This window comes from Suricata suricatta, chromosome 12, assembly GCF_006229205.1.
Source record: "Suricata suricatta isolate VVHF042 chromosome 12, meerkat_22Aug2017_6uvM2_HiC, whole genome shotgun sequence".
In the NCBI taxonomy this organism is placed as follows: Eukaryota; Metazoa; Chordata; class Mammalia; order Carnivora; family Herpestidae; genus Suricata; species Suricata suricatta.
Window position 1 is genome coordinate 48431067 of NC_043711.1, and position 24200 is coordinate 48455266.

At 40.8% G+C, this 24200-nt stretch overlaps 1 protein-coding gene and 1 pseudogene across 4 annotated transcripts in view; both read right to left on the bottom strand.

The window, feature by feature from the left end:
- The window catches only part of MITF (melanocyte inducing transcription factor), a 219790-nt gene that overhangs the window by 173022 nt on the left and 22568 nt on the right, over positions 1-24200 (bottom strand). The window lies entirely within an intron of this gene.
- On the bottom strand, positions 12537-13056 carry LOC115273986 (annotated as a pseudogene).

Sequence of the window (24200 nt, forward strand, 5' to 3'; positions counted from 1 at the left end):
TTATTAAAAGCAAAAAGTTCAATGTCAAAAGCAAGGAGATCAATAGAAAGAAAAAAACAAACAAAGTTAGGGTAATTTATACTACCTTAAGGAAACCTCAGATTCATTCATCCAAAAGGCATTTGGCACAAAGAACCACAGGGCAGATACAGACTCAAAAGTAATGCTTTACAAATCAATACCAAACAACAAGACTTGTCAACAATCTCAGTTTGGTCTGGTGTAGCCTAGACTATACTACTAAGAACGTGAAACTAAATCCTTTAAAAGTTAAATCTCAGGGCGCCTGGGTGGCTCAGTAGGTGAAGCATCTGACTTTGGCTCAGGTCATGATGTCTTGTGAGTTTGAGCCCTGTGTCGGGCTCTGTGCTGACAGCTCAGAGCCTGGAGCCCACGTCGGATTCTGTGTCTCCTCTCTCTGCCCCTCCCCAGCTCATCCTCTGTCTCTCGCTGTCTCTAAAAAATAAACGTTAAACATTTTTTTAAGGGGCGCCTGGGTGGCTCAGTTGGTTGAACGTTCAGCTTCAGCTCACGTCATGATCTCGCAGTTTGTGGGTTTGAGCCCCATGTCAGGCTCTGTGCTGACAGCTAGCTCAGAGCCTGAAGCCTGTCTTCAGATTCTATATCTCCCTTTCTCTCTGACCCTCCCCTGTTCATGCTGTCTGTCTGCCTGTCTGTCTGTCTCTCTCTCTCTCAAAAAGTAAATTTAAAAACATTAAATAAATAATTTTTAACAAAAATAAACAAATAAATAACATTATATCTCAATGTAGGTCTTTTATTCATTAACAGGGCAGTTTCACAAGTAGCTGTTAAATGAGCATATAAGAGAAAACTACCAGATACATTATGTCCTGAGTCTGAACTGTTTATATCTATATCCATTCCATAGTTTACAAAGTACCTTTTAGTCAAACCTACAAGATCCAGAGCTCCTTCAGTAAAGTTCACTTCACTGTGGAATTCAGGAGTGGTATATGGTACCACCAACTTTTCTATTCCGACTAAACCCATTCTCTCATCAAAGGCTTTGGTTGACGAATGGGAACACGATGTGTTTATGGCCAATAAGAAAGGTTTAATCTTCTTCCTTGCTATTCTGAGGTTTCCAGTTTGTTGATTACTACACATTTCAGAACCTTTAATATGCCGGTGCACATTATACTACTTGAGAAGGTTAAGGGAGTAAACATAAATACATGTAAGAACTTAGAAAAGGCATGATGAATACATATGTCCTCAGCAGGCGTGACCAGAAGAGGCAGCAGGAAACAGCAGTCCAGTATCTAGAACCGACTGTCCTGGTTAGGATCCCAGTTCTACTACACAAAAACAGAACAACCTTTCACCTGTGAAATGGGAATTAAAATACATTTGACCCTGGACAACATGGGTTTAAACTAGGCTGGTTCACTTACACACGGATTTCTTTACATTACAGTGCTATAAATTTTATATTTTACATTACAGTACTATTAATGTACTTTCTCGTCTTTAGGATTTTCTGAGAAAAGCTTGCTTTCCTCTAGCTTACTTTATTGTAAGAATTCAGTATGGAATACAAATAAAACGCACAAAATATGTGTTAGCCAATTGTTTATATTATTGGTAAGGCTTCCATTCAATGGAGGCTATTAGTAGTTAGGTTCTGGGGGAGTGAGAAGTTACACATGGATTCTCATATGTGCAAGAGGTGTGTGCTCCTTGTCCCTGTGTCATTCAAGGGCCATCTGCAACACCTACTTCACAACACCTCGTGCACATAAAGTGCTTAAAGGGCACACAGAAAGCAGTAAGCACTGGCTGCTGGGGGCACTGTTGTTGTTGTTGTTCCCCAAATGGGTGTTAGAGTGCATGGTTTCCCAAATTTACTTAATCACAGAACCTTTTTTCTCATAAAACCTCCTTTGCCATTAATAATTATCTGGCTGATTTTTTTTTTAAGTAGTTGCTTTTCAATGTGTTTTGTTTTTTGTTTTTTGAGAGAGAAAGTGCATGTGCAATGAGGGCAGGGGCAGAGAGGCAGAGAACTCCAAACAGGCTCTGTGCTATCAGTGCCTAACCCAATGGGGGGCTTGAACTCAAGAACCATGAGATCATGACCTGCACTGAAACCAAGAGTTGGATGCTTAAGTGACCAAGCCAGGCACCCCTTCCCCTTTGGCTGAGTTTTCAAGTCTAGTTCTTTTTTTTTTTTCATTGTTTAATGTTTATTCTTTGAGAGAGAAAAAAGAGAGAGCAGGAGAACACAAGCAGGGGAGGGGCAGAGAGAAGGAGACACAGAATCTGAAGCAGGTTCCAGGCTCTAAGCTGTCAGCACAGAGCCAATGCAGGGCTTAAACTCATAAACCATGAGATCATGAACTGAACCAAAGTCAGATGCTCACCCAACTGAGCCACCACCCAGGCACCCCTCAAGTCTAGTCCTTAAATTACATTTACTATCCCTTCCTTCTTATCCCTGAAGGGAGAAATCACCCCAGATGTGTCCACCTGCCTATCTCCTTCTCTCTTACCAACGCCCCCCCCAATCCTTCACCCTTTTACATTCCTTTTTGCCCTTGACCATTCAGTAAATGGACATAGTCCCAGGCAGAAAGTCATGCTCAATTTCCCAAGGTTAAACTCTGTCAAGTCATATTGCCTCTCACTCAAAACCTAAACTCAATGAAAAACAAGAAGAAAGTATCTCCAGGTCCTTAGATTACTAAGTAAAAATTACCAAGTCAACACTGATGATGATGTGATTTAAAAGGAAGGTGGGTGGAAGCCAGTAACAATAACGTGTAGTTCAGTAAAAGAGAGTATAGTGCTGTTGTGAAAGGCATGAGTTTGGGCATCCAAAAGATCAGGGTTCAAGTCCCACTTCTACTCCTTCCTAGTCTATGTGACTTTGAGATGCTTCTTTGTAACATGGAGATGAGAGATGGTACTTGGCTCAAGGGATTGTTGCTGATGTAAACGAAATAATGTATGTGAGGCACTTAGCAGAGTGCCTGGCACATTGGAAGCATCAATAAATGCTAGACTGGCTACTGCTATTAAAATGCCACCACTGCTGTTGTTATTTCAAGACACAACTGCCCCTGCACGCCATGACTCACTGCTCCACTCAGCTTGCCCTGCCTCAGCCCTCAGGAGGAATGTTTGAGCCCCTCTCCCGATAACCCAAATTATATTCAGCACCATGACCATCAGCCTGGCTCTGCAGCCAAGAGTTCTCCACCAGTACAAAGCTTTCATGGAAGAGACACAGCAGGAACATAATAGATTTGTGCCATTAAAAAAAAAAACAACTGCAGCACTTTGACAAAGATAACAGGCTCTCACTTGTATTAACCAGCCCAAACAAACAAGAGCCAAACAGTTGGCTGCCGGAGCCCACAATCCAGGCCAATCTTTCCAGATTGGGATATAGGACCCTTGAAATTTACCTGGGGGGCTCCAATGGAAAAACGTACCTCAGATCTGACACTTGAGAAAAAAATCACAACAGTTTCTTAACTTTGCAACACTTACATTATGATTGTCCTACACTATTAAGTCTTTAGGAAAGAAAGACCTGCCTCTGGAATCATCATCTAGATTAATACACCTTTAAGAGTATCCATTCAAATTACCTGAAAAATTCCTAACCTCTAGTTATCCAATTAGTTATATGCTACAGATTGAAGTTGGGACTAAATTGCTATTTCAGCTTCTCAACAAAGGAACCTCTCTAATATGAGGGAAGGAGGGGAGGAAATTCACTTGTCTGGAATAAAATCCACTAAAAACTCTAGTTTTACAACTATTTCCAGTACTTAGAAATCCTAAGATTCTTAACACAAATACTGTGGGAATCCTTATGACCTATTGTGAGATCAAAAAAAAAAAATCCTTCAAAATGATTTCTCGAAGAATTCTGATTCCCTTTTATAGACTTCAGAAATGTCTGCAATAAATTCTGGGATTTATAAAAAGGAGGAATCATAAATTGCTGGAAAGCATTGATTATATCACCCACTAGCAAAGAAAGCCATGGTTCATCCTGAGAAAAGAACAAATAGCATGTTGTTCCTTCCTGGAGATCTGCGATAGAGAATAGTGGGTATTTAAAAAAAAAAAAAAAAAAAAAAGGAAAGAAAGAAAGAAAGAAAAACTCTTCCCCCAATGACTCCTTTTATACAGATCACAAAGGAAAAGATGGAATTTTGATATTGCTAAAATTAACAAAAGCCTTGCATGAACAGTAAAAAACATAAACTGTTATAATAACTCTTAAAATAGTTTTCTTTAATGTATTTGAGGGAAGGGGAAGAGAAGAAGAGATAGGCAAGAGGAAAGTAAACCAAAAAAAGATAAAACTAACTTGAACCTATATCCTCATGCTGATACATTTCAGACTCTGGTTCTCAAACAGTGGTGGGGCAAGAATCACAGAAGGGCTTAGCAAAATACAGCACTCCTCAAATCCTCACATCAGCAGGACTCGAGTCCCAGGAATTCATATTTCTGATGCATTCCCAGATGATTTTGACACATGTGACCTTCAAACTACATTTAGTGATCACTGCTCTCAGACACAGAAAAAAATCCTATTTATTCTGGGTAATTTAAAACATTTGCTATCAAAACGTTGCAAATAAGTATAATCAAGTGTCCCATAGCTCCTGGTAAATACTTTAGTTGAAATAGGAAAGTCCTTGATCAATATCCGTGGTGCTGAAAGCAACATATTCTGACCTGGCATTCTAACAAAGGTGATATACATATATACACAGACACATGGACATACGTATATGTATCTGTGTGTATATGTATATACTGGGCTAAGTCTACCATAGTCAAGTAAAGCACCTTGTCTTTCTTTTCTACTTGCTCAACATAGACTGGTAGTCAAAAATAACCTGAACATAGGAAAGATGACTCTTTCATATTGTTTGCAATTTAATACTATACAGATGGGCAAGTGAGACAGGAAGCATCCAAGCAAAACAAAATTTCTGGTATCTGAACTCCCCCATAATCTGTCAGAGGATACCCAGGTCTCTGCTTCCAAATCAGCATTGTTCTAACACCTGGAAAAGAGCCTGTTTTTTCATATGCAAAAGTTTAATTGACAGTCACTCTGATAGAGAGAATTCTAGCTGCTATGGGGAATGGGGGAGAGAAACAGAGCATAAAGATATTTATCAAGGGAATGGTCTTCCCTCTCATCACAGAGCACATTATACCAAAAGCAGTATCAATTAGATGAGACTAATTTTCCTTATCACTAGTAGGAAATTCTCTGGTGATGTGTAGGGCTCTATTCTCATCTGTGTCAAGGAAATGAGTTAATTTTTATGTTCTCTCAAGGATCTGTAAAACACACAGCTCAAATGTAATCCCACTCACCATTTACCATTTGTAATTTCAATTAATTCAGATTGCATATTCCCAGATATACTTAAGTAGATACCAATAAAGCCAACAGAAGGCCCAGTGATCACTTTGAAAAGAATTAATAATCCTAAGAGACATAAACGTAGATGGAGAATATTTAATCAAAGAATGATCTAGAACAAAAGAGAAGGCCCCTGATAGAACAGGCTTTGAATGGGGAAGTGTCAGATGTAAGCATTCCTCTAAAAGTATAGTGTACACCCCACGTAATGATGCTTGGGTTTGGAAATCAGACAGAATTGGGATCAAATCACAGCTTGTCACTTAATTACCTACGTGACTATGGACAAGTCACACAACCACCCATAATCTCAGTGTCCTCATCTATTAAATGGAAGAATAACAGTAACTATCTAATAGAGTTGTTGTGAAGATAAAATTAGATAATGCATGCAGAGTTCTTAGCACATAATAAGCATTCATAAATGTTAGCTTATTATTACTGTGTTATGAGGGTCAGATGTGTGGGTGTGAGGGTAATTTGACCTTGGCAGCCACTGATTGACAGGGAAGATTAAAAAAAAAAAAAACCCTTAAGAGCTTATGATGCTGCAAACCAGGAGCCCAAACAAGTAAATCAAAGTGGCTCATGTATTATAAAAACTCAGCTGCACGAATACCTCCTTTAATGGTTATATTAGGGGCCCATGGGTGGCTCAGTCAAACGTCTGAATTGGGCTCAGGTCATGATCTCAAGGTTTGTGGATTCAAGCCCCAAACAGGACTCTGTACTGATGGATGTGGAGCCTGCTTGGGATTCTCTCTCCCTCTCCCTCTCTCTCTGCCCCTCCCCACACACACACTCTCTCTCTCCTCAAAATTAATTAATTAATTAATTAAAACTATTTTTAAAATGGTTATAGGGGACTAAGATTCTTACAGGGCATGGCCACAACACACTCCTGCTATGGATTGAATTATGTGACACCAAAATTTATATGATCAAGTTCCAACCACCAATACCTCAGAATGTGACCTTCTTTGGAAACTGGGTTATTTGCAGATTGAATTTGTTAAAATGAAGTCATATTGGAACAGAGTGAGCCCCAAATGGGTATGACTGATGTCCTTATAAAGTGGGGATATTCGGACACAGGCACAAACTCAAAAAGAAGCCATGTGAAGACTTGGAGTTATGTTACCACATGCTAAGAACCATCCAAAGAGAGGAGAGAGACCTAGAACATATCTCTCCCTACCACTCACAGAGGGAGCATGTCCCTGCTGACACCTTGATCCCGGACTCGCAACCTCCAGCACCGGGAGACAATACATGGTATGCACCAGCCCTGTCTACAATCTACCAACTACCTTTCAGAGATGTTGACCCCAAAACCCCTAACACAATTAACTGTGCTACCGTCTGTTCCAAATGAACGTCCGTGCCCACAGGTGACACAAGCAATCTATTCTGTATCCTTCAAAAACAGAGCTCAGTGCACAGAGAAAGTACTTGCAGGTGACAACCTGTCAAACACTAAACAACATGTGCTGTCCCTACCGCACTGTCACCACTGGAATTCCAGAAGACTTGGTAGGAAGCTCAGTCTAATACCTGCCAAGACCAGCTGCTGTGGCCAGAAGGTATGCTGTCTGCTTGGAAGAGAGGACTATTCAAACACAATGCTTCTACCTTTTCTGATTTGTCTAAGCAGTGCTTCGGAAACATTTTGGGGTGTCAAAATCAACTGAGAATTTCATCAGAGCCAAAAACCCTCAACTGGAAAAATAGACTTTACCCCAACATTTGCCCACAAGTTCAAGAGTCTAAGCAGGGCCAGCCAGAGGGGCAGTCACCTATGTAACTGCATAGCACCTGGGTTTCGTTCAATGCCCTGCTGCTACTGTCCTAAAATTATTAATTTTTAAATAATTTCCATTTGGTACTGGGCCCTACAAGTTATGTAGCCGGTTCTAGGTTTGGAGAATATAAAAGCACCAGGATAATGGAGCTTTGAGCTGTACCTACTCGGAGCAAGGACAGATTTACAATTCTTCTTCAATAGATTTTATTTGAGAGTCCCTTTTCTGAAGGGCTACATGGTTAGGGATGAAACATTAATACACCCTCACCAAAACCAGAATAGATTTGTTGAGTCACTTAATACTATCATTTTTTTAAAGGACTGGAATCCAAATTACTGCAAATGATTTACACATTCAAAGAAAATCATTATATCAAAAACCAAATTTCTCTGGAATTACAGTCACCGTAAAAAAATAAATAAAAATTATGTTTTCTCCAAAAACTTCAGAGTAACACGAGCAAGCAAACAGAAGAATTTGCCCTGTCTTCCCAACTTATGCGAATACACAGTGTCACCACCGTGTGGCCATCTTGACTTCAGGTGCAGGTAGTCTCCAACAAGAGCTGTGGGTAGTTTCCGATGGTGGCTTTCAATCAACTGAACCAGGCTGCACAGCGTTCCTACCCTTTTATAGTTCTCTCTCACAGTGAATCTGGGCTGGCCCATGACTTGGATAACCAAGGGAATGTGGCAAGGGTGATGCTTTGGCAATTTTGGACCTACCCATAAGGAGACTGGTAGCTTCCACTCACTTTCTCTTGGAGCATTCACTGTGGAGAGAAGCCTGAGGTACCAGGCAAGGAATTCAGTGATCCTACTAAACAGATCACAGAGAGAGGCCACAAGAGACCCTGAAACTATATGAGGAAAAGAAAGTTTCAATTGTCTCAGGGCCCAAGGCAGATCTCCAGGTTTCTCCAGCCCTGGCCATCACCTAACTATGACTATAGGAAAGATCCCACACAAGATCAGCAGAAAAACTGCCTGGCTGAGCCCAGTTAATCTTCAAAACTGTGGAAGATCATGAAATCATTATTGCTTTGAGCCACTTAGTTTGGGTCATTTGTCATACAAGAGTAGGTAATTGAAATAAGTTCTAAACATTTCTGAAATAAGTTCTAAACATTCCATTGAGAAAACAAGAGGGTAGGAACTGGGCATCCATAAGGTGAATCCAGCCCACAAATGAGTGCTAGTTAGAACATATCTTTCCCATTTTTTTTTATTTATATTAGGTAACACTTAACATTGGAGGATATCTGATAAAAATCTAGATTTCTGGTTTCTGAGAAATCGGAATAGCAGTCACTCTGGACCTCCAGTCCACCATGGTAATAACCAGCAGCAGAGAATAGTACTTGCCCCTCTACTAAGGGTTCACGGTCTTGTTTGGTCTAACTGAGTTTCTTCTGCCTGGCCTAGTCTCTGTTAGATCATCTCTTCACTCCCACTGTCCTTAGCAGAGAGGCTGGCATACTAGTTGGTCCACACTTGGTTGAGCGATTGCACTAAGTATCAACTCATCTTATCTTCTATCCCACGTGATTGCCAACTCCTGTTGTTCCTACCTCAGTTGTCCCCTCCTTTCCAACCCTATCACCACTGCCTTCATGCCCTCTCTTAGATTACTGGGAGAACCTCCTAAGGGTCTCCCAGCCCCCATGCTGTACCTCCAGTCCATTCCAGTCTATCCCCACTAGGACCACCCACTTAAACACAGATCAGGTATATCACTGACTCCCCCCAAAAGCCTTCAGTAGGTTGCCTGGTTGTGATATTGTACTAGATGTTACCAGTGGGGGGAAATGGGCAAGCACACAGGCTCTCTCGGGATAATTTCTTAAAACCATGTGTTTTGGGAATCTATAATTATCTCAAAATAAAGAGTTTAATTTTTAAATCCATGAATATGTTCAGTGTACATATATTCTTTGACCCATATGTTTTACTTCTATCAAAATTAAATGTGTATGACATCTTGAAATGTCTTTGGTCGCTCTCCCTCACCTAGAGAACAAAGTCCAAACTCACTCAGCCAGACTTTCAAGGCTTTCCTCATTTTGTCCTTTATTGAAAACAATAAATCTCTGGAATCCTCAAACACATCCTGCATGCTGTGTGCATTTGCCCAGCCTAGAGCCATCCTCCATCATCCTGTAAACCCTCTGCATTCTCCAATGTGGAGTTTAAATTCCCTCTGCCGCAAAGCTTTTTTAAACTCTCCCAGAAGAAATTAATCTCTCCCTATGCTATACCACTGTGTTTGGCTTGCACCTAGAGTATGTCCAGCCATCCTTGTGTCTGAGCTATTTCTGCACATATATATATATATGTGGTAGGGACTGTAACACTATCTCCTGCTCTCAATGCAATCCCTAGAATAAACCAGTTCAGAGAGGTAAAACAATAAAATCTCTGCTTTTCTGCTATACCTCAAAAAGTAGAAAATAATTTCTCCTCTGTTAGCTGAAACAGTCACTAAGAGAATTCTGCATATATTAGGAGGGAAGACTTGCTTGAATTAAAAGAGAAGACAAATATTTGCACCTTATGATCCCTGAATAATGTTACCTTCAAAAAAGCGAACAAACATTTCCCCTCTCGACTCATAAACATGGAATAATTGTATCCTTCACAGACACCAAAGTCATAGTAAAGGGTATGACATTTTCCATCCTGCAATCCCTGCTTCTACTTGTACATCACAAATGAACGTCAAATGGAATTGTCCTCATTTGCTCTAAACCCACAGAGGCCATCCACTTAGAGATCAGGGATAAGGAAGATTTGGAAGAAATTGAGAAAAAATGTTTTTATGTAGGTTGAGAATTCTAACCAAACAGGAAACAAGGTGTGCTTCATATATTTTAAAGACAATTCAGAGTTCTATGCGTTTGAAGATAATTAACGAATACATAGAACTTCGTAGTTTACATGCTAATGAGAAATCACAGCTAGGGGCTGACTGCAGAGTTGAGAGAAAAGTACCTGTGGATGGTTCCCACCCACATGACTGAACTCCTCTGGGTCCTCAAACATTTCATACCCATCCGCTCCTTACCAGAAACCTGGGTGAGGCAAACTCGGCAGCTATTTGCAGATCTAAGTTCCACTTCCTTCGTTTCCTACTAACATAACTAGAAATTGCTCAGGGAGGCAACATGCCATGTAACATGGTTCCAGCCCCTAAGAGGCAAGGAGACATCTACAGGGGGGTTCTGGGAAATCTCATGTTTTTCCCTTGGTAGAGCTGCTATTCCTCACTTTCCCTTCTTCTTAAAGCAGAGGTGACCCCTGGAGGGTCAGCAGCCATTCTGCAAACAGAGGGTAAAAAACATTAGGAAAAGGCCAAGACAAATCACTGTGAGGATGGTTCTGACATCAGGGAGCCACTAAGAGAATGGTCGTGGCCTCTGACATCTGACTTCTTAAATGGGAGATAAATGAATCCCTATTTGGTTGAACAAACGTTAATTGGCTACTGAGATTCATGATGGAAGTGTAAACCTGATTGAAAACCATTCTTCCTTCCCCACCCTCTTCCCATTTAAGTCCAACCAATCACCCAAACCTGAGCTTCTTCATCTCCCAGCATCTCCTATTTCCACCCACTTCTCTCCAACTCTCCAGCCTCCAGACAAGTCCCAGAGAGCACCATCTCCTGCCTGTGCTCTCTTCATTGGTCTTCTTTGTCACCACCCTCTATAATCCATTCTCTGTGGCGCTGCCACAATGACCTTCCAGAAACATAAACAGAATCCCACAGCTCCTACTTAAAATTCTTCCATGCCTCCCTATTAACCTGTGAATAAAGCCCATCCTCTTAACTGTGGATTAAAAGTCATTCTGTGGCCCCCTGACACTGACCTTGAATTAATTTCCTCTCCAGGTTCCAACCTTCACACCATTCCCATACTCTTAAGCAGTATTTGCACATGTCCCAAGGATGCCCAACCATGTACTTTTCATTAAATCACTTGACCATCCTTCCAGAACATATAATCCAAGAATTTTATCAGCACTTCCAGATTTTGACTTAAGAGTATCTAACCACCTAGGCCTAGTACAGCCATTTGCACTTCTTTGTACATCCAACTGCCCAGTGCCAGCTTCTGCCTTCCATTAAAACATATAGGACTTTGGGCCCAAATACTAGTCAAAGCCCTGCTTTTCTCAAGTGCCATTTATAGCACCATATTATAATCACTGTTTTTCCTTCCCTACCATATTTTAAAAAAGAAAAAAAGGAAGTTGAACTTAAAGATATATTGCAAAACAACACAAAAGTTCAAATACAGATACTGTAAGAAACAGTGACCTAAATGACTACAGTGGAAAATGTTACCAACACTGGAATCATGTTTATCCATTTCCGGGGATGCATGGTTATGATGATGCATGCTTATCAGTCATAAGTAAGCTTTAACATCAGAAACTTAAACAATGTCAAAACTTTACTCTATGAACACAATCCCAGTGAAGATATGAAATAGATATAGACTTGACTTGAACATAGTTTATGTAATAGCTTCTTATTTCTTTATTTTGGCAATTTTAGTTCCTAGTATTTCCTATGAGTCATTTTCCATGAATATAAAACTGTCCGCCTAACACTGACCCTGACTAACTTCGATCTTTAGTGACCTATAAAATCACAAATGCATAATTTCAAGACTTCTACTATCTTCAGTTTCCTGAAATAACTCCATTTACATAAATACACCAAAAGTAATAACAAACCTCAATGTTATTTCCTACATATGAAGCATGTTGATTTCCATAGAGGATCTGAGGCACACAATATATCTCATAATACAAGTTCTACATAAGCCAGAGATACACTATCAATAGAATTAAAAAATAATAGGAACATATAAGAGTGGTGGTAGTGACAATTATAAGAAAAGTCTTTGCTATAATTATGATTTATTGAATATTTTCCATGTTTCAATCCCTATGCTAAGTACTTTACAATGCATTATCTCATTGATTTCTCATAAAACTTGGCACTACAACTAGCATCATGCTCATGATGACAAAAAGAGGAAACTTAGGCTCCAAGAGGTTGACTAGTTCATGTTGGTACATCTGGTACGTAATGGAACCTGACTTATGGCCCTAGATCATCTATCTGCAGGACAAGGCTTCTTTTTTTTTTCTTTTCCTGCCGCAGGTTTATTTGTACAAATAGCACAGGAGGACACCAGCCCCACGCAGATAGAAGCCCAGGGGTCACACCAGTCCTTCCACCCTCACACTGGCAGACAGAAGCCTCTACACTGGAGCCTTTGTGGGGGCCTGGGCACCTTTGGGAGCCTAAGCTGCAGCAGGAGCTGGAGTTGAAGCAGGAGTTGCAGCTGCAGCCTGGGCCTTGGTTTGAGCCTGAGCCTGAGCCTGAGCCTTGGCCTTGGCCTTTGGCCGGCAGAGCCTGAGACCCTTGGCAATGCAGGCACGAGCACGTTTCCCAAGCTTGGGGTGAGCGATGTAGGCAAGTCGATTTAGCTTGCGGCTGCCACCCTTTGGGATCTTGGGCTTGACCTCCTTGGGCTTGACGAGGGCCTTTATAGCCTCGGCACGTGCACTCATGGCCTTGGCATTGTTGGCCTGCATCTTCTTCAGGCCCTTTTTGTTGTGCTTCTTGGCAAAGCGCATGTTCCTCAGGAACTTGGGGTCTACCCCCTTAAGAGATTCGTATCTTTGTGACCGGGGTTTCTTGATGCCATTTCTGTGCCATTTTCGTGACTGGTTGTGCGTGGTGTGGTTCTTGGACTTGGCCATGTCTGCACCAAAGCCCGCGGCTCCCGAAGCACCTCGGACCGGAAGAGCAGGACAAGGCTTCTTAATCACAACCGCTAACATGTATATACCACTTAGCATATACCAGGAGTTGGCGAGTAGGGTATTTTCATAACAACTCTATGTAGCAGGTATTATTACTATCCTTAATTTACATATGAGAAAATTCAAACATGGAAAGGTCAGGGTACTAGGTCATGATGATCCAGCCAATAAGCTGCAGATCCAGGATTCAAACCCAGGCCAGGATCTCCAGAGTCTGTGCCCTTAACTGTCACCCAATTCACTCCACTACCCTCCAAGGAATAACTGAATTTCTAGGGCATTTATAAAGTCCTGGGCATTATGACACTTCCCATATATTATCTTATGAAATTCTCTAACAACTCTGAGGCAGGTGGTATTTTTATCTCCACTTTACAGATAGAGGTTCTGGGGCTCAGAGAAGGTAATTCAGTTGTCCAGGGTCACACAACCAATAAGCCACATTGGGAAATATTAAGTAACAATGCTTGGGTTTCACTTCCCACCTCCCCAAATTTTTTCCTGAGGCATGTGTGTCTGGGAAACAGTATGCATCAGATTTTCCACCTCTTTAAAACCGTTCGGGGTTCGTGTAATTTAGGGTGTGACTATTCACAGATATCTTTGAGCTAATCTTATAGGAGCCAGAGTAACCACAATGCATACTGCAGAACAATGCAAGTTTTCTCTATAAATTAAACATGCCAACCTGGCTTGGGAAAAGCCCATCCTTGCGATATGAACACTTAAGACAGTTCAGTTTTAGAGGTAAAGGAAGCCCCCTGCTGCTGTTGTGTTTCTTTTCCACACATAGTAGGAAACTTTGCTCTTTCTCCTAGAGAAAGAGCATCTTACCATCTTAGCAGTTTCATTATGTAAGCCAACATAATTCCCTCCAAAAAAGCATTATGAATTCTATTAAGAAAGAGCAATAGTTTCTCTATTCATTTTCAACAAATTGGATGGAGGAGGATTTAAACAGAATGAGAGCTCATTTCTGGAAACAGAATTAAGGAATAAAAATGCAACTACAACAAAATAAACTGATAACTCACAGCCCAACATGTCAAGCCTACACCAGTTACAGAATGCTGATTTGTATGTGTCGCTGAGTTTTGGGTTTCACAGAGACAACTTTAATAAAATTCCACAAGGCCACAGAGTTATGCTGAGGACAAAATTCACATCTTCAGCATCCTGAAGTCAATAACTGTAGTTACCCTTTGCCGGGATAGACAGAGACACTTAATATGAATAGACAAGACAAAATGCAGAATCGGCCTTTTAATCTTTGTATTCTTTCACTTATGTACTCACTTGACAAATATTTGCACAGTGCCTATCTGTGCAAGCCCTGGGCTAACCTCTGGAAATACAATAGTGAGCCAAATCACTCTGCTCGCTGGCCTCATGAAGTTGGGAAGCAGATACTGAATACACAGATAAATAAAGGATAATTGCAAAAGTAATTAAGTGGTAGAAAGGAAAAGATCAGGAAACCATAAAGGAACAGCACAGCTAATGCAAGTGAGGGGGCAAGAAAGTGGGTCAGGAGGCAACCTTTAAGTTAAGAATGAAAGATGGAGAAGAGAGGAGACTGATAGAAAAGTATTCCAGAGGGCAGGAGGAATGTGTGAAAAGGCCCAAGGTAGGAAAAATAATGAAGGAAGCCGTGTGACATCAAAGTCAAGAGTTCTCAGCTTTGTTTCCAGCTTAGGTGCCAAAGGCCTGGCCTCATCCCTCTGAGAGTCTGGGTGCTCACAACCATGGTAGCTTGTCCTCAGCATCAAGGCCTCCAGTGCCCCAGCAGATGCCAGGAGACAACTGAATGGCCATTCTGGACAAGCAGCAGCCCTCTTATCTCCTGGGGAGTTGTTTCCAAAATCATCAACTTGGAAACTTACAACATTTCTTAGCTGCCCAAGATGAAGCTAATTAATAGAACTTGAGGCATAGATTGTCAGTGGGAGACATGAGGGGGATCCATCTGTGTCTTGAAAGAATGCACACTGTAGACCTGAAAGCAAAGCAAGGCTAGGGCAATATTTCTCCACAGGGGAGATAAGTGAACTAACCAGCCATTGCCTATCAGAAGCACCAGTCTATAAGGGCATTAAACTGTCACAGGAAGTGGAAGAAATATTCTATTAGGAGGCAGAGAGTTAAGATGTCCAAAATCTTGAATAACAAAAGATGGCCCCTAAACTGCCTTAAAGACAGCTAACTGTACAACCTTGATGTGCTAAACAGTGAGATGCAAGTTTGGGGCAGAGCTAAATTGCTCAAAGCTGCAGAAGAGAAGCTCCTGGGTACCTGGCACCTCCCGTCCTCCATGCCACTAGGTCTAAATGGATGATGTAATACCAATGCGAAGGTGCATCTGAATATTAGTAATGTGGGACGCCCACAGGCTTTCAGCTGGCCATGCTTCCTGCCCTCTTTTTTTCCATTAAGACTGCTTTGTGGGGCGCTCCCTTACCCAGGATGGTCTCCTCCTACTCAACTTCCTGGGGGGCAGAATCTGTGTTTTGTTTATTACTCTATCGCAATTGATAGCTCACTGAAACATTCAATAAATTCATTCTATTTTCTGTAACAAAAATAATAATAATGATAGTATTAAGGCTATATGATAAAGCTTCTAATCTGGGTTTACCCACACCATTTAACTAGTAAGCAATCTATAACATCAAGATATAATATTACTTCATAGTTCGTGAGATTTTCAATGTGAGATGTTTCTGGAAATTTTCAAGAAATAAAGTAAAGTGCATAAGATATTTCACACATTTGAGGTCCAGCTGTGCATACTCAAAGAGAACGGTAATGAGCTACATATACAAAATACACACACAGAGATGGAGGCGGGGATCGATAAAATGCAGACAGAGTATCAAAATCTGCAAAGTCAATAAAAACTATCTAATCCACCAGCTCTGCTTTATAAGGAGGGAAAGAAAACAAGGGGAGTTCAGAAGGCTGAACAAATCTGTCCCAGCATAAAAACAAAACCACGACTTAAAGGGATCTCCAAATTCTCAGACCTCTGGGTTCCTCACCACACTGAGGGGTCACCTGAACTAATCGGGTCATGTTACTCCTCTAGCTAGAAATCTGAAACAGCCCCCCATTCTCAGCAGGTAAAGGGCCAAGTCTTTTCAAACCCCTGTAGTGTCTGCCTCCATTTAGATCCCATTTCATCCTTGACCTCATGCCCTGACTTTCCTACCACTTCTTTTTGTTCAGCCTGTCCCAGCCTCTGTGGCCCTCATGCTGGTCCTAAATGGGGAACAGCCCTACCGAGGGCCTACATACTTATACTTCCCTCTGTCTGCCAGGCTTTTCCCCCAAATGCTGGCATGACCCACTCTCTAATCCCCTCACGACCTTTCTTCAAACATCATTTCCTCAGGAGGGCCTTCCTTGCCGACTCAGTGTTAAACTTCTAATCATCCCAAGTCCATCCATGCTTTATCTTCTGTAGAGGACTTATCACCCTTTACCATATTACACATTATACTATTTATGTATGTATTGATTTCTATAGCCCTCCCTTCCCCTGCATATAAGCCCCATGAGGAGAAGGATTTTCAAAAGTGTGGTTCATTGCTCTACTCCTCAAACTGAGATGGGTGCCTGGCACATGGTGTAACCTCAGTAAATATTAGTTGAATAACTGGTTATGTGGATTGATGGATGGAGTTCAAAAGTGGCCCAAATCCAGAGAATTCAAGTGCTGTGAAATGTCTGATAGTGTCTGGCAGCCCCTGGGAAGCAGCCTGTGGCCTGGGTGTCATCTACCATCACTATGTGCCCACTCTAGAACTGGCATTCACTGATACCCTGCGTGAACGTCGGTGAACTAAGAAATGAAGTGATATAAAGACTTGTCAAAGCAGTCCCTTTGAGGCCGCATGACTCTGGGCTGAAGAGGGAACTAGCCAGCCAATTATTCTTTTTTTTTAATCAGAAACAAGATGCTCTTACACGTAGATATGGCAGTCTCTTCTGAATTGCTTCCCCATGGCCTTCAGCTTAAGAGTAGAAAGGGGTGATTTGCTTAGATTGGACATCCCCAAGAGACCAGATTTCGAAAACTTTCTGGCATGAGCCAACATTTGCTATTAAGCCTGAATGGCTGGCACAGCTAAACCTCCATGCATCATTCTAAATATAAAACACCAAGCTTCAATTATAACTTAATGACAGATACATCAAGGAAGATATTAAGAGAGGCCAAAAATAAGGTGGTAGGAACTAAGGGGAGATACTAAAACTACAAAATAGTTGGCCCAGCCATCAAGGAAGAAAATAAAAATAAAAACATTCAGACAGGCTCACACTGACAGAAGCAGTTTATGCTTTTTCATGGTGAAGAACCCCGTAAAGATTCACATCCAGGCTTTATCTCACTCCATCAGTACCTGAAATAGCATAACATCCACAAAGCACTACCTGTGGAAACTTGAAAGACACAGGCTAATCCTAATTTACAAAAATAAAATACCAGGGATCATTGAATGCCTTGCTAATTTCCAGCCTAATTCAGAGCCTTACAGCCCAACACACGTACTAACTAAAGACTGGAGTTTTCCATTCCATAGTCTGAGCAGCAGTCTGTCTCAGGCTCTGGGCATGCTACCAACCCACTGCTCTTCAGGACATGCCTTATTATCCCTTGACAACATAGCCACCCTATCACAGAGTAATTCATTCACTGGAGAAGCTGGGTGATCTGCACAAATTCCGAATGCTGGGGCCATTTTTAAATGGCATTCATTTCACGTGTAATCATTTCAAATGAAAAACAAACAAACAAAAGCCAAAAGTACTAGGAAAGAACTGTTACACAAAATAATTTACTACAATGGTAATTCTTCCCTTTAATCTACTATGGCTGAAGCAGGTATGTGTGTTCCCACTATTTACATTTGGTAATGGCACTCTGCAGGAGAATCACTGGGAACCATTCAAAACCATTAAGGCTGTTAACTCTGACTTGGGCCAAGTCTAATAAACAAGTGTCATCCCAACAGGAAATGAGTTAATCTGGCCTTCAGAGTCATTTAAGCAAATACCCAAAATCAGACTGCCTTGTAAGAAATCCTTCTTTTGTTTTTGCCCAATTTAAATCAAAGATTCCTGGAAATGGGCATTTTAGGAAAAAATGTTCATTTCACTTAAAAATATTTAAAGAGAGTGGTTTTCAGTTGGTTTTAAGTGAACAACTGAAACAATGTCTAAATTTGCTCAAGTCACTCTGGCCGCTACATACATAGCAACAGCAGGTGCATGATAAATATTTAAGACACCAACATGGAACAAATCCAGCTCCACCTACAGAAAGTCAAGTTTCTGATCTGGAAATTCTAGACCAGAAACAGTCACACATGAGAGAAGAGGTTGCAGCCAGTTGCCATGCTGTATATATTTTGGTTGACTCTAAATAATATATTCATTTCAAAATGTGTCCACTTCTAGGTGTTTGTTAATGCTAACCCTACAGTTTGAACAATTCATTTCCTAAATGAGGGGCGCCTGGGTGGCTCAGTTGGTTGAGCTTCCAACTCAGCTCAGGTCATGATCTCACAATTCGTGGGTTAGAGCCCGCGTTGGACTCGGTGCTATCCGCTAGCTCAGAGCCTGGAGCCTGCTTCAGATTCTGTGTCTCTTTCTCTCTCTGACCCTCCCCAGTTCACGCTCTCTCTCTGTCTCTCAAAAATAAATAAATGTAAAAAAACAAAATTCATTTCCCAAATGAAATCATCTCCATCTTTGCAGAGTTCTCTCAAATATGACCTTCTAGGAAAGCCATTCCCTATACACTATGTTCTTATTCTACTTGTTCTTCAGAATTAATCACTTCCTACATTCAGCCATCTGGGACTTGGCTTTACTTGCCTTGGATCCTGACCTTATGTATTCTGTTTTTATCATAATTGTTTCTGGCCTTGCTGCTCCATTTAACACTATGGTTTTTGAAGGATTGAAGGCTGATGCTAACCTTAAATTCCTCTCTACCTCTATGTAGTTGCTTTATGCCCACTAGATACTCTATAAATACTGGCTGAAATGAAACGATCTCAGTCTTGGATTTAATTCTCTCAAAGTCTCCAAACAGTCTAATAGCTTAAGGCCCAAACCTACCAAAAAATTAACTTAAATTGTAAGTAAAATAAAATTATTCTAAGTTATTAACCTAACCGCTTGGCATATTTATTTTCTTACCTGGAAAACCAGTCCAGCCATAGGAAATGACCTTCCCTACACTGGCGACTCAAAAAGTAATGAAGTAATTTCCTTCAAAGATGATTACGTTTTTAGGATTCTCTGGAATGCATACCTACCCATTAAGGTGTCATTATTAATAGCTCCCTCTGGGTAGAACCAACACTAGAACATTTCAGAATTTTCAAGCAACTTCATACTATATATGCCCAGGTATCAAAAAAATCTCATTTTGATAGTCCCATTGCTTATGTGAATTAGGAGACAGATTTACTAGAGATACTAGGGAATACGCCATTAAATCCATGGAACTATCTCCATGCTCACGCTCCAAGGGTGTGTTCACTGTGCTTGTATAGGCATCCACATACATCTATCTGCATTAAAAAAATGGATGAAAATGTGAAAGGTAAGTTTTGCCCCCAAATTAGGATCGCCAGATCTAGCAAATAAAAATATAGGATACCCTGTTACATTTGAATTTAGATAAACACAGAACAGTTTTTAGAATAAGTATCCCATGAAATATCTGGGGCATATGTATACTAAAAAATTATTCTTTGCTTATGTGAAATTCAAATTTACCTGGACATCCAGAATTTAATCTGCTGAGCCTACTCCAAACCTTAACATTGTACTGCATCTTCAATTTTAAAAAAGAAAAAAAAAGGAAAGCACATGTGCAGCCTGTGAAACCTTAATTTGCAAAAAGAATGTAAGTCATTAAAATAGCATTACAGAATATTTTAGAAAGTTCAATGTAATGATGGTAAGAAAAATAACTGAGGACTAACCATGTACCAAGGACTATATATCATCCCCTTTGTGTGCATTTATCTCATTTAATTCTAACCACATCCTTATGAGGTGGGCATTATCATCATCATCATCATCATCATCATCATCATCATTATATTACTATTACTACTTCACCAGTAAGGAGAGCAAAATACTTGGGGCACCTGGGTGGCTCAGTCAGTTGAGCATCGACTCTTGACTTCAGCTCAGGTCATGATTCCAGGGTCACGGGATCAAACTCCACATGGGGCTCCATGCTGAGTGTGGAGCCTGCTTCAGATTCTCCCCCTCTATCTCTCTCCCTCATTCTCTCTCTCCCTCTCTGTGCCCTTGTCTCCGCCACACACACACCCCGCCCCGCCGCCTCTAAAATAAAGAAAAAATTTTTTAACTAAAGCAAAGGGCAAAGAGAACAAACTGCCCAATGTCAAGGAATAGGACAGCAGAGATACAAACCCAGGCAGGTTTAACAATGGGAATTACAAGCTTAACCACGGCCTCAATATACAGGTGAAGAAAAAGAGAGTCTTCATGATCTGCCCAATACAGACAGCTGCTCGCCAGTGCAGCTAGAATTCAAGCCTAGGACAGTTGGACCCCAAGTTTTAGCACCCATAATCTGCCACCTGTGCAAGCCAGGCAACATGGAAAAGGAGTACTTCCCACCTAAATCAGCTGCAGTCACCACTGAAATCCTTGGTCTTCAAGGAGCCGTGTTCAAACGGGTTCCTAGGAATTTTTATCAGATCCACTCAGCTAAACTTTGACTCCACAGAATCAAGAGGTTATCCAAATAGAATGTGGAGATTCTACTTGGGGGAAGAATTTTCTTGTTGCTGCCATTTCTGTACCTAAGCATCTCTTTAAAATAAAGTCACTTATCTAATGTCAGTCTTGTTGCCCTAAAGCAAATTCTTGCTCCCACACAAGAATCCCAAACACTGGAAGTAACCTGGAACGTGGACATGAAGCCTGGTTCAAAGCAACCATCGAAGTCAGCAAGGACCACAAGAGCCAAGATGCTTCTTCTTGGATCTGGAACTCAACAGCCAGGATTATTCCATGTAAAACATGAGAGAGAATTAGAAAATATCAGAAGAGATGTGGAACTTGGAACTTTACCTGGAGCAGACTTACTGTTAGGAACCCTCATATGTCTTATTCTAGGTGCTTGTTTACCTCTAGAGTAAAGACAGATGTCTTTAACCAGGGATGTGTTTGTGTGTGTGTGTGTGTGTGTGTGTGTGTGTATAAGCATGTGCCATACAAGACATATACAATACAATGCTTATCTAATTTTATCCTCAAAACCTGCTATAAGGATGAGAGTGCATGTGAGAGTAAGAGCTAGCCAAAGGAAAACAGCAGTGGGTCCGTTCACAGGACGGACACTTCAAACTCTTCTCACATAACTTATAAAGAATATATAATAATCTGTCATTGTCTATTTACTTGACTATGTCTCCCATTAGAATATAGGCTCCCTGAGGGGACAGACAATTGTATTTTCCAGGTATGTGGTACAGAATAAGAATCCAACTATGAATAAATGAATGAGCACTCACTATTGTCACTGGTAAGCAGCGTGCACACAGTCTTACTTTTGCCTTTGGTGCCCTTAAAATCTAAGCCCCAGGTCTGCATCCTCTTGCAATCACAACCACTCTAAGGGCTGAACAGTGTGTGTGTGTATCATCATTTCCACAGAGAACGTTAGGCTGGAACAATCCTAACTGGCCTCCGGGACACCAGATCTGGCCATCTTCCAACCCGTTTTTCATTTGGCAGCCAGACTGCTACTCCTCTGCTTCCATCCATCCATGCTCCCTGATGCTCTCGTCATACTCAAAAGCTTTCACTGCCCCAAAGGCCCCATACTGGACTATACCTCTGCGTCTCCCATCTACCTGGAATGCCCTCTTCTCATCTGCTTGGCAGCCAAATTTCGATAATGAACTCATACTTCATTTCTTCTATAAGACTTTACTCTTCCCTTCTTCCCTCTCAGGAAGTGATTCCTCCATCATTTGTCCCCAACAGTACAATTACAAACCTACTATCATATTCATGTCACTGTAAGTTGTAAGACAGAGCTCGTGCATTATGAGCTGGCCATCTTACCACTAGCATAAAGTCTAGCATATAGTAGGCGTTCAACAATCACATCCTAGATGGCTAAGTGAGGTTTAGAGAGTGAAAACCCTTGTTCATTTAATCAATTCTTGACAGCTTACTCCACTGGAGAAATAGGGTCCAGACCCATTCATTAAGTCTATCTTTTTCTGCTAAAAAAAATTATTGCAAGGAGAGACAATGGTGTACGCTGTTATTATTGCACTGTTTGAGTGAACACCCAGTAACCAAGAAACTTAATTCATTGAATATTCCCAATTGGTAAGTGAGCATGTGGTATCAAAAAGAAAATGACCCCAAATCAAGGAACCATTGTAAGGGAACTCAGAGAGAAGGGACTTCCGAGATAACAAGTAAGTTTTCCCTCTAATATCCATGATGAGTTGTGAAAGCCTAATGTACTGACTTCAGAAGGGCCTACAGCTCCTCCCAGGTTCACTGGACAGAGCAAGACAATCATCTACCATGATGTAGACGGGGGAAGGAGCAACACAACAACACAGCTACCCTGATCTAGTCCTTACCTGTCACTACACACAAAAAGAAGAAGAGTTCGCATATGTGGTTAGCTCAGGATCACAGGATTAGTTAGTGGCACAGACGACCCTGAAACCAGGCCTCCCAAAACATTCATTCATTAAGCACCATTGGCTGGGATAAAATGAACAAAAACATTCACAGTCATCAACCTAGTAAAATGTACCATATATTTAACGCCTCATCCACAGACCCTCTTCATACCTCATGATATGTTTCCTACTTCCACCTCCCCTCAACCATTAAACTCCCATTTTCTTAGATACAGTCATCTAAATAAATGTAAAAACTCCTTTTTTAAAGAAAATAATACATTCCCAACAATTAAATCAATTCATAACAATTCTTTCTTTTCCCATCTTTATTCTATTTATCCATACTTTTTGAAACTCACATTTAACCAAAAACTCCGTGGTGATATTTGAAATATTTTGCAGACAGCTTTATCATGCTCATCTCATTTCAAAGAATTTAACATCACAATGTTGGACTCAAGTGTTGGCTAAGAATATACAGATCTTACGGTGCACATTTTCCAGAGGCTGAACAATCATAACTTAAACACAAGAACCCAAATCCATACTTAATTGTTCTTATAGTAAGGATATTCTATTTTTATTCCTAATCCAAATCTCACCACAAAAAGTTCAACTAGATTCAATGTATCCTGAAGGACAACAGATGAGTACAAGCCTCCATTTTGCATCTTCCATCAAAGAATATGGAATGTGTGATTTGTGTCCTATAATTCTTCTGTTTAATCTCATTTTCTCTTTAAAAATTAAAAAAATTAATTTGTGGGAAAATTCACCAGAAAGAGACTTCATTGAAACCTTAAATAATTTAATCAAAAAATTTTTTTCAAAGAAAGTGACCCAAAATGGAAATATTTAAGTATCTAGAATTTTCACTACAGAGTTTCCATTTTGACTCTGAAGTAAACATAATTTTTCAAATTTACGTTGCTTTGCAAAATCCCAAGTTACCAAGTAGCGCTTATTTCCATAAAGTAAAAAGACACATTCTGGTCTTATTCTAAACAGGACACCAGAAAACAAAACTAATACTGTGAACAAACAAATCTTAGCTAAAACTCATTGAAATAATCCAAATGGTTTCCATTCCAGGGAAAATAGTAAGTCAGCAGTTTGCATACGGCTGCCTTTTCCAAATACACAAAATAAGCAAAAACTCCACCAGAGGAAAGTGCAAATGCTGAACCCTTTCTATTTCTGTTTCCACAGGACTGCAATTCGATCAATACCATGGCCATGAAGCGCTCGGCCACGATTTATACACACTTCCAGGTGTTCTCTGATGTTCCATGCAGAAGCCCAGAGAACTCCAGGACAAGGTTCACGGAGCCATCACTCAAACCACAAACATAAGGACAAGAAAGCCTGGGTCCCAGCTTCAGCTTGTAGAATAAGGGCTAGAAAGTCAGAAAAA